Genomic DNA, 10,577 nt, shown 5'->3' on the forward strand with positions numbered 1-10,577 from the left:
ATATTGATGTTAATATATATGTATATATAATATACTTACATTGTTATTTGTGAGTAAATATTATCTATATTTAGCATATACATCTTTTTTAGGCATGACTTGTGTTTCCTAAAGCCTGGTCTAAACAGTAAAAATGAGATCACATTAACAATGAAGTTGATTTCTCTGATTTTTTTTCCTTCAGACTATTGTGGCCCCTCCAGCTCACCTCAGATTCTCTCCCATTGTTTTCAGGAGCGAGGGGGGCTGTCTTGTGTGTGCTCAGGTGCTCAGCCCTCTCAGTGACCCTGTGGTAATGACTACTACCAAGACCTCCAGGGGTAGAGAGACCCTAACAGTGTCATGTGGCTGCATCTGGTGTTATAGTCCCACTGAGGTCCTCAAAGTCATTCAGCCAATACTACAGTGCCCTAAAGCCACCCTGTTGGGCCAAAGCTGTTTTAGATTCTGCTGATGATGCTAAATCAATGGTGCTTTCCACATGGCAACATGACCCTGCGCGTCTGCCACAGTAAGATGTGTCCACTATAGGCCACGGGCCTAATACCAAGGCCCCCGAAGCAGCTCTCCTACGTGCTCCTGGGGTCTTCCAAAGTTTTCAATGGATCATAATTGCAAGTGTTTCTTCCAAAACACAGTAGAAAGGGATTGGGGGCAGAAGGCAAGCTGAATGACAGATAGAACACTGAACTCCAAGCGACCCTGTTCCCCCATAGGACTGAAAGGTTTCTTACTACGCTCCAACTCTATGCCTAACTCCCTATGTGACAACAGAAGCAGACAAAGGTTTGAAGATGCTACAGTGCCAGCTTTGAAGATGGAAACAGAGACCCCAAACCAAGAAATGAAGCTGCCCTCTAGAAGCTAGACAAGGAAAGATGTTCTCCCCCAGAGCCCCCAGAAGGAGCACAGCCCTATTAACACCTTGATTTTAGTCCAAGGCAAGCCATTCAAGACTTCAGAACCATTTTCTAGAACTATAAGATAATATAGACTTCAGAACTATAAGATGATAAGTTTGTGTTGTTTTAAACCACTAAATTTATGGGGCACCTGGGTGGTTCAGTTGGTTAAGCATTTGACTCTTGATTTCAGCTCCAGTCATGATCTTGCAGTTAGTGAGTTAGAGCGCCACATGGGACACAGACAACAGGCTGACAGTGGAGCCTGTCTCTCTGCCCCTCTCCTGCTCATGCTCTTTTTCTCTGTCTCATTCTCTCTCTCACTCTCTAAATAAATAAATAAACTTTAAACTACTAAATTTATAATAATTTGTTATAAGAGCAAAAGGAAATTAATATTCCATATAATCCAAATTAGTCTCCACATTCTCAGTATCTTCCCCCTGAAACTCCTACTACAAAATTTCACAGATCACACATATTGCATCAATTTACATACTGCATCAGTTAGCATGCCTTTGACTGCAGGTATTAGAAAACTCAACTCAAAATTGCTTGAATGGTGGAGGAAAAATACTATCTTACATAACAAAAAGTCCCAAGGTAAAGTAGCTTCAGCATTGATTCATTTAACTCTCATTGATGTCATCAAAGACCCAAATTCTTCTCATATTATTTCTTTGACATCCCCGATGTGTTAGCATTGTTGCCAAACCAGCTCTGTCCCTGGTACAAGACAGTTGCAGTTACAAAAATGACATCATCTAGCAGAAAGCATCTTTTGCATTATCCCTCTAGAAGACTATTCTTCATATCTTATTAGCTAACATTGGGTTACATAACCCATCTTAAACCAATCACTGGCAAAGACTGCTACCACAATTGGTGTACTCAGGATTTACCCCACAACATATGAAAGAGGGATTAATACTTAAGAAAATTTGGGTTCTACAAAACAGACTCTCAAATACTGAGAACAGATTGAAAGTTAATGGGGTAGGGGAGGGAGAAAGTGGGTAATGAGCATTGAGGAGGGCACTTGTTGGGATGAGCACTGGGTGTTGTGTGGAAATCAATTTGACAATAAATTATATTTTTTTAAAAAGAAAGAAAAATTGGGTTTTAGAGGCAAATAGGATGGGGACAATGGGCACTATGTAAGCATCAATAGGGTTTACCAGATATATGATATTTCATGTAGTTCTCACAACCCTGTGAGACCCACAGGTATAGATGGAAAAGCCAAGACGAGATTAAGGGAACTTGCTTTAGACCCCACAGCTCACTGCTAGGGTATGATTCCAGGTGGGAGCTCAGGGCTTCACAACTGCTGTAAAACACTACTTGATTCCCACTCTGTGGGAAGGTGTGATCTGGACACCGAAATAAACACCTCCTCGTTTGGGATTTTCCACCTAAGAGTACAAGGAGAGCTATATGGGAAATAATGCCTCATTTGGAGTTGGACTCAACTCAACATTTTGAGAACAACCTCTTTCTGTCTCCTTTACCACATGGATTCAGGGGATGACACAAGGGATGGGTCTGTCACTGAAGTGGCCACAACCTTAGGAAGTTCTACCACTGAGAGAGCTGCCTTTAATTTAGAAGCCAATCATCACAGCTAATGACTTAGGTGCCAATGAAACTGGCTTCAAAGTAAAGCATGTTCATGTAGGTCACAATATGGATCCAAATTGGCAGTGTTCTTTCTCCTTTTTAGTCAAAGGGAGGTGGGCAAAACTGGGCCAGGCTGAGCACAACATCCTGGAGACTCCCATGACCTAGAAGACAGTAGAGATTAGGGTTAAGCACAGAGACCATGGAACTTGAGGTGAGTTCAAAGCCTGGCTGTTCCACTGGCTGAATGACCCTGGATGAGTCACTTAGCTTTTGTGTACCCCATCTGTAAAATGTGGATGGCACCAGCAAGGACAATACAGGCTTATGGCCCTGCCAGCTAGATGAAGTACATGGCATTGACTTCCCCACCAAGCATGTGTCAAGATCATAGTATAAAATGGAGGAATTTCAGTGCCAAACAGAATCAGCAGGAAAGGTCCAGGTAAGAGACACCGTACAGATAATCAGAAGAAAGCCACATCTCAGAAAGTTCAGATTGTGCCTGAGAGCTTGGCTCATAGGGGCAGGACAACCATAACCATTTCCAAATCTTCTGGCCTTTCTTCAGTTACACTGTAGCCAAGTTGCAAATTTACTTTCACTATCCTCATAAACCACCCCCCCCATGAAGCTTCATTATTTTCTTGTTAATTAAGCTCCTTTTACAAGTTCCCTGCTCCCTTTGCAAGCAGAAAGAGGGAACTAGAAATGTTGGTTCCATCTTGTCATCACAGGCCGATCCCAAAATCTGAAGAGATCTTCGATAATTTGATGTCTTGGGACAAATGCTCAGTCTTTAGATGTCTTTGTTTTTTCTCTTCCCCAAAATGATGCTCAAGGAAAGGGGATGGTCTTTGGTTCCTTATGGTGTTCTTGGTTGCAAAATGCCTAGACCCACCTTGTTCTAGGACTGGTAACCTTTGGGGAGCAACCAGTATCAGGCAGAGACCAAGACATGACTGGGCTGAGCTGAATCAGCTTCTTGCTGCTCCACAAGGGCCTGGTGGTCCTCCCTGGCTGACCCTCGAGCTCTGCTGGGTCCTTTCTCTGGTCTCCCACTGTGACCCAAAGGGGTCACCTTCCTCTCGCCAAGGCAGACACTGTGGCTCTCATTCCATTCCCTTCCCTAACCGACCTGGGCTACTGGGAGGCATAAGGACACTTCTAGGTTTCCTCCATACCACATAAAACGGTGCAGGAATTGGAGCACCTGGGTGGCTCAGTTGGCTAAGCATCTGACTTGATTTTGGCTCAGGTCATGATCTAACGGTTCGTGGGTTTGAGCTCCGCATCAGGCTCTGCACTGGCAGTGTGGAGCCTGCTTGGGATTCTCTCCCTCTCCCCTCCCCTCTCTCTCTCTTCTCCTCCCCTGCCTGTCTCTCTGCCCCTCCCTCCTCCATTTCTCTCTCTTAAAATAAACTTAAAAATAAATTTTTTTTAAAATTCCAGAGTTCCAAACCTACGTTGATACACATCTCCGCACCTTGAAGGTCTTATCCAACACACCCACTGCCCCACCCCTGTGTCTCCAGAGCCTCTTTTTCTTTCTACTCACATCCCCCCTTGCCCCCATCCAGAAGGGGTAAACTTTCACTTACTTCCTTTTCCTTGCTGGCTGAGTCTTGCCCAGAGTCTGTCATTTTCTCCTCCCGCTGCTGGATTCCAGACTGTGGCTAAGTCTTGCTGGGGAATGGAATTCAGGAGAGAAAAAAGATCAACTTAACCAATAACATGAGCTAAATGTGAAGCTTTGTCATAAGTATGCAACTCATTACTCTGAGAAGAAAAAATCTCTACCAAATTCTCAGAAAGCCTCCTTAAAAATAAGCAAAGAATGATTTCAGGGTGTCCTTTTATAAAGTCAACACAGATGGCATTTGAATTTGAACATAATTGGGATGCATAAGTATATCTATAGTAACAAGGTGTGCAAAACTCGTGATTCCCTAGACTTTGACCACAGGAGAACAGGATGTGACTGTTATGCTAATGAGCTCATTAATACCATGAATGCAATTAACAAATGAGGTTGATTATCACTGGCAAGCATTCATTACAAAGAGATAAGATGCTGTGCTTCAGCAACCCAAGTAACTATTTTGTTGTGTTTGTCCAGAAGCTCTCTTTTCATCTCTGCTCATTTATTACCACTAAAAGGATAAATGTCTGGGAATGTGGGCTCAGCTCATTACTTATATATATTACTTTGATTATAATTTGACCTCATGCACATTCCAGTTAGAAGAACCCTACAAAATATCACTTCTATTTATAACACAGCCTCATCTGCCAAGTCTACAGAGAAATAACATCCTAATTGGAAAGAATAAAAGGTTACCTTTGCATGTAAACTGCACATTCATTTAGACATCGATTTTATTTCTTTCTAATTATCAGTGGCTGTGCATTGCCTGGTAGTTTGGATATAGCTGTTCTCCCTCCTAATAACTCCTGAGACACAGAAACTCTAATAATCAAATCAGCAGATTGGAAATCTGTGGTCTTAATGTACAGTTTTTTGGGGCCATCAAAAATTAAGAAATATTCAAGAATCAAAGTTTGACTTCCCTGAGACTGTGGTTCTAAGGCGAAAGGCCAACTTTTATGTGATTCCTTCACCCCCTGTGTTGTAAGATGTACATCCTCTTTGTGGCTTAAAGAAAAATAATGCTCTTGCCAGTACACCTTAAATGAGATACACATCTTGTCACCAGCAGCTTTCTTGCTACCACCCGTAAGAAGTGGAGTCAGGGTTCCCAGCTGTGGGTTTTTAACTCTTCAAAGAAAAGGATGACGCTCATCTCCATTGAGAACTGTCCCAGTCACTAGTCCACAGCACCGACGGCACGCATGGCCACCTTGCTCTCTCCCCCGGCCCATCTCATCTTGCCTCTTGTTCACTGAGCTGTATTAGTCTGCTCTGACTGCTGGAACAAAAACACCACCGACCTTATACTGCAGACATCTTTTTTCTCCACATTCTGGAGGCTGGACGTCCAAGATCAGACTGCCAACACAGTTAAGTTCTGTTGAGAGCTCTCTCCTTAGGTTATAGATGGTGGCCTTCTCACTGTCCTCATATAGTGGAAAGAGGGCTCTGGTGTCTCTGCCACTTCTTACAAGGGCACCAGATCTATCAGACAGGGTTCCACCCTTATAACTTCATTCAACCTTAATCACCTGCTTAAAGGCACTATCTCCAATAAATTTAATTTGGGGTCTCATGGTTCAGTCCATATCATCCCTGGCCCTGGCACACTGGTTTCTTATTCACTGTAATACGTTATCCCCTTTGCAAAAAAAAGGGTAGAAAATATTTGTGCGGAGATCGATGGCAAGGCTCATCGAATTCACCGGACTGTATCATTGTGGCCATTTGGTTTCTGAAATCGTTTCTCCAGGTATCCTCTTGCAGAGACCAAGACAGAAATTCCTCAGCTGGAGTATGGAAGGAGCTGTTCAGCCAGAAAGGTGGCTATGGTTAACTGAACAAAGAGTGGCTGTGACTATGGAAAGCTGGACATGGGGCTAGCCTTCAGTGGGGGCTATCTCCTGCATCATAAGCACTGAGAAGCACTGAAAATGGCCCTTTAAAATACCTCCCTCAGGGGCTCCTGGGTGGTTCAGTCAACTGAGTGCCCAACTGCAGCTTAGGTCATCTGTGATCTCATGGTTTGTGAGTTTGAGACCCTCACTGGGCTCTGTGCTGACAGTGTAGAGCCTGCTTGGGATTCTCATTCTCTCTCTCTCTTTCTCTCTCTCTCTCTCTCTCTCTCTCTCTCTCTCTCTCTCTCTGTCCCTCCCCTGTTTGTCCTCTCTCTCTCTCCCTCAAAATAAATAAATAAACATTTTTAAAAATTTATGTGAAAAATGAGCAAGTTAACAGGCTCAGAGAAAGGTCTTGCCCGAGAGGCACAGACTTGCGGTGTCGCCTGACTGAGAGATGTGGCAGGAGGGGCAAGATGCCAGCAACAGTCAAGGGAAGATGGTACCTGGTGATTTGTACCCAATACAGGCCTGACCAGTGGACTCTCCTCTAAACACTGATGTATCTGCTTCTTGACCTGGTCACAGCACATCTGGTTGTAAGAAAGAAACAGAACCCCCCTCAGATGAGCTCAAGGAAAAGCACCCTGTTCAAAAGATCTCTTGGGGCACCTGGGTGGCTCAGCCGGCTAAGCATCTGACCCTTGATTTCAGGTGAGGTCATGATCTCACAGTTCGTGAGATCGAGCCCTGCATCAGGCTCTGTGCTGACAGCAGGCAGCCTGCTTGGCATTCTCCCTCTCCCTCTCTCCCTGCCTCTCCCCCACTTGTTCTCTCTCTCTCCTCTCTTTCTCTCTCTCTCTCTCTCTCTCAAAATAAATAAATAAAACTTAAAAAAAAACATCTCTTGTGGAACTGATGGGAAAAAATAAAAACAGACTTCAGAAGACAACACTAGAGCTTGTCCGAGACCCTCCACAGCATGAGTTCCCACACCATCACACCAGCGTCACAGTTAAGGTATCTGGCTGGACTCTTAATTCCCTCTGTCTCTGTGACTTAGTCCCTTGCTACACAAGGTGTGGTTCTGAAACTAACAACACTGAGTCACCAGAGAGCTTGTTAGAATGCGGAATCTCAGGCCCTATCCTAGACCTGTTGGTTCAGAATCCACATTTTAACAAGACCTTCAGAAAAGGAGAAAAATGGCTGGGATGGGGGAGGGGAGAGTAGAGAAAAAGAGAAGGAACAGTATAAGAGGCTGGCTGCTTGGCAGTGGTTGGGCCATCCCTGAAGAGGCCGCCCTTGACTGAATTCTGCTGGGGGTGAATGAACTAAAGGCCATGGGCATAAAGAGAAGGTAGGTACGGCAGACAAATTGACTTTACTGCATATTTGGAATACGTTTCTCAGTTTTTGAGCCTGAATCCATTTTAAATGTTTAGCTCCTCAAAGAGTCCACGTGGTGGGCTGATTGTTACCATCTTTATGCACATCTCCTGAAATTAGGCATCCTTGTTTCTCAGATGACCAGAAATGTCAAGTGTCATTAGCAGAGTGAATGTTTGGCCCCTTATGAGTACTTTTGTCACACTAGAAAAATGAATTCAATGCACATAAAAACTAAAAAGAAAACGGAGCTCTTTATAATTCTTACCAGTTCAATGATCCAGTAATGAGCTCTCAAAACCTCTTTTCTTCTCTACAATCTAAATCCCTCCAAAGCAGTATCTTCATTGATGCTTTCATCGTGGGTGGTGCTTATCCATACCTGGAGGTATAGAAGAGAGCCGTTTGTCATTATCTCCTCCGGGTTTAAACCTAACTTGAGGAGGCAAGCCCGCAGGTAGCTAATTAATAGATTTTTTTTTTTTAACAATCCTGTGTACCTGGCATTTTTCTGACTAAATTTCTAAGCTGATTAAAAATGAGACCAAAAATTAACAAGCATCCTGTCCTGCCTTGTAGAGCAGAAAACTGGCTGGGGAGGCCCCCAGGTGAGTCCCCAAGTTGGGAAACATGCCAAAAGGGAGGGAAAGGCTGCAGGCACAAAGGTCAGAAGTAGGATGCGCACACTTATTCTCTCTCCTGTCCTCTCGCCCTCATATAAGCACCGATCTTTCTGTGCTCTAGTTTTCAGCACAAAGAAATTTCTTTCTTATCTACCAACAGCCAGAAAGAGAGAAATCCCTCCCAAATCAGTCTCAGGATTTCTACTCTAGAAATTAAGTGGGTCCTGCCAATCAGCACACACTCCATGGGTCCCGCTCCCAGGGACCTTGCCCGGAGTTCCTGGCGCTCCTGCCTGGCGCACACTCCCTTGTTAAAAGAGACATTGACAATTCACCTTTGTTAAGAATATTCAAATGTAACCACAAGGTAAAGAGAGATTAAGACCTAACGGAGGCCTCTCTCCTTGGTGTCATTTTATAAATGCATAAACGTGAGGAAACAGAACTCAAAGAAAATTTATTGAAAGAGGTGCCCAGAGCAGCATCTTCAGGTAGATGCTTTTCAGACCATGTGGTTCTAATGGGTATTTTCAATATGTGCCAAGAGGTGGGCATCTGATCCAAGGTGGGCCAGTCGTAAAGTCTTATCCCTCAGTCATGAGGATGGGTCCAGGGGCCAGACACGGAGTTCAGCCACAGTGACCAATGATTCAATCAATCACTGCCTATATACTGAAGTAAAAACACCAAACCTGTCGTACATAGGACTATGCTTTAACCCCAAGTTTAGCTAGCTCCAGGTATGTGGGTAACAGACAAGTTAGGAGATTGTTTCAGAACAAATTATGAAAGTGGGGGTAGAGAAAGAAGTTCAAGAGATAAAAAGTGAAATCACTAGGATTTAGTGATGGACGTTGTCACTAATAATCCAAAAATTCAACATTTTAAAAACAATGAGTTACCAGTCTTATTATCAGAGACAATTTTTAAAATATGAATTATAATGATATGTTTTTTAAAATCATGATAACCAAATAATATCTCTATGTATCCCTACAGATTAGAGATAAGGAAAAGCAAATAACTCTAATTTTTATTTTCATATACACTAGTTCACACTAATCACATCGGTCAGAGACTAATAACTTTAGGGAAAGTAAGCTACAAACCATACTAGAGATGTGAGGGGCTTTAAGTCATTAACATCAAAATTTCATACCATCTATCATAGGACTTGTCACTATCCCATGATCCTCAGAACTATGCCTAATTGACTGAGTTGAAAATAGCTGTAAATTTCTATTTCCCTGTGTCTATAGTTGAGATTTAAATCATTGCCATCATTACAGTCTTCAGCAATGAACCCGCCCAATGGAAAAAACATTAAGAGGAGCTATCATTAAAGAGCGAACGTATGAGCCACAGTAGAACATAGAACACACTGCACAATACCACCTACAAATAAAACCTCCAACAGGGGCTCAAGAGTCTGCCTTGTATTGTGAAGTCTCAAAAAATTGAGGGCATAAGGTCTTTACTTTAAACTGCACAGGTCCTTAGACCACCCAACCAGTGACAATAATGCAAAAATGAAAGAACCTGCTGAGCTTCAGATGCCTCGGTACTCAGCAGCAGCTCGGCATCATGTAGATAAAGCATCTTAATAATGCATAAAGTTTCACACTCTATCAAGGTGTTCGTGCTCTATCCTGGGGTTGTCCAAAATAACCTAAAGTTACTTCTATTCCCACCTTAACCAGAAGGACAGGAGGCACCAAATCTGACTGACATTCATCCAGAATATACTACAGTACAGATTTTCCAAGCACCATCCTGGCACTTAAGATATTTGCCTCATTGTCACATCATGTCTCTTAATTCAGAATTCACAAAACAGAGCTGGTGGAGTTATGTTTCTGTGATCTGAGATTCCCTGGCCTACCAGCCTGCATGCAAAACAAGGGTTGTAAATACAAAACAGTATTTCTTTGGCTCATGCAAACCCACAACTTTGGGAATCTTAGCCCAACTCAAAGTCACCCCTAAATTATTCTCAGGAATGCCAGAGGGTCCAGCATATGTGTTTCCGAATAAAATGGACTATATTGCAATAGCCTCCTAACCAGACTCCCTGCATTCTCTCTTGCTCCTCACATAGCTACCAAAGAAAACTTTTCAAAGTACAACTCTGATATCATCCCTCTGCTTTACTTCTACAATGGCTATAATGATAAACATTTTTGCTCTTAGGATAAAGACCAAGATCTTGGCCTACAAGGCTCCCAAAGGCCAGACCTCATTCTATCTCTGCACCATACTTCTCATCATGTCAGCCACACCAGTCTCCTTGCAGATCCTCAGATGTACCATGTAAACTGCTACCTCAGGGCCTTCGCACATGTGGCCCTTTCTACCTAGTGGCTTCCACCAATTACCTCCCATCCCGAAATTAACTTCCACTCTTCCTGAAGTCCCCAACTCAATCTTTGTCTGGGCGGGGGGGGGGGGGGGGTGCATGTTTACTCAGAAAGGCCTTTATTAATCTCCACAACTAGATCAGTTCTCCTAACTATATAATCTCACTTCTGCATGCACCTCTCCTCTAGAACCCTTA

General features: G+C 43.3%; 1 long non-coding RNA gene across 6 annotated transcripts in view; it reads right to left on the reverse strand.

Moving 5' to 3' along the window:
• Positions 1-2,470: 2,470 nt before the first annotated feature.
• Positions 2,471-10,577, reverse strand: part of LOC115304573 — a 62,715-nt gene continuing 54,608 nt past the window's right edge. For 5 of the 6 annotated variants that reach the window (XR_003914507.1, XR_003914504.1, XR_003914509.1 and 2 more), the window contains 4 exons: positions 7,669-7,782; positions 6,518-6,604; positions 4,124-4,208; positions 2,471-2,686 (listed from right to left, as the gene is read on the reverse strand). This is a non-coding gene — a long non-coding RNA (uncharacterized LOC115304573). The remainder of the gene's footprint in view (positions 2,687-4,123; positions 4,209-6,517; positions 6,605-7,668; positions 7,783-10,577) is intronic. The other variant, XR_003914505.1, reaches the window with a different exon arrangement.

This window comes from Suricata suricatta, chromosome 10, assembly GCF_006229205.1.
Source record: "Suricata suricatta isolate VVHF042 chromosome 10, meerkat_22Aug2017_6uvM2_HiC, whole genome shotgun sequence".
Taxonomy (NCBI): domain Eukaryota; kingdom Metazoa; phylum Chordata; class Mammalia; order Carnivora; family Herpestidae; genus Suricata; species Suricata suricatta.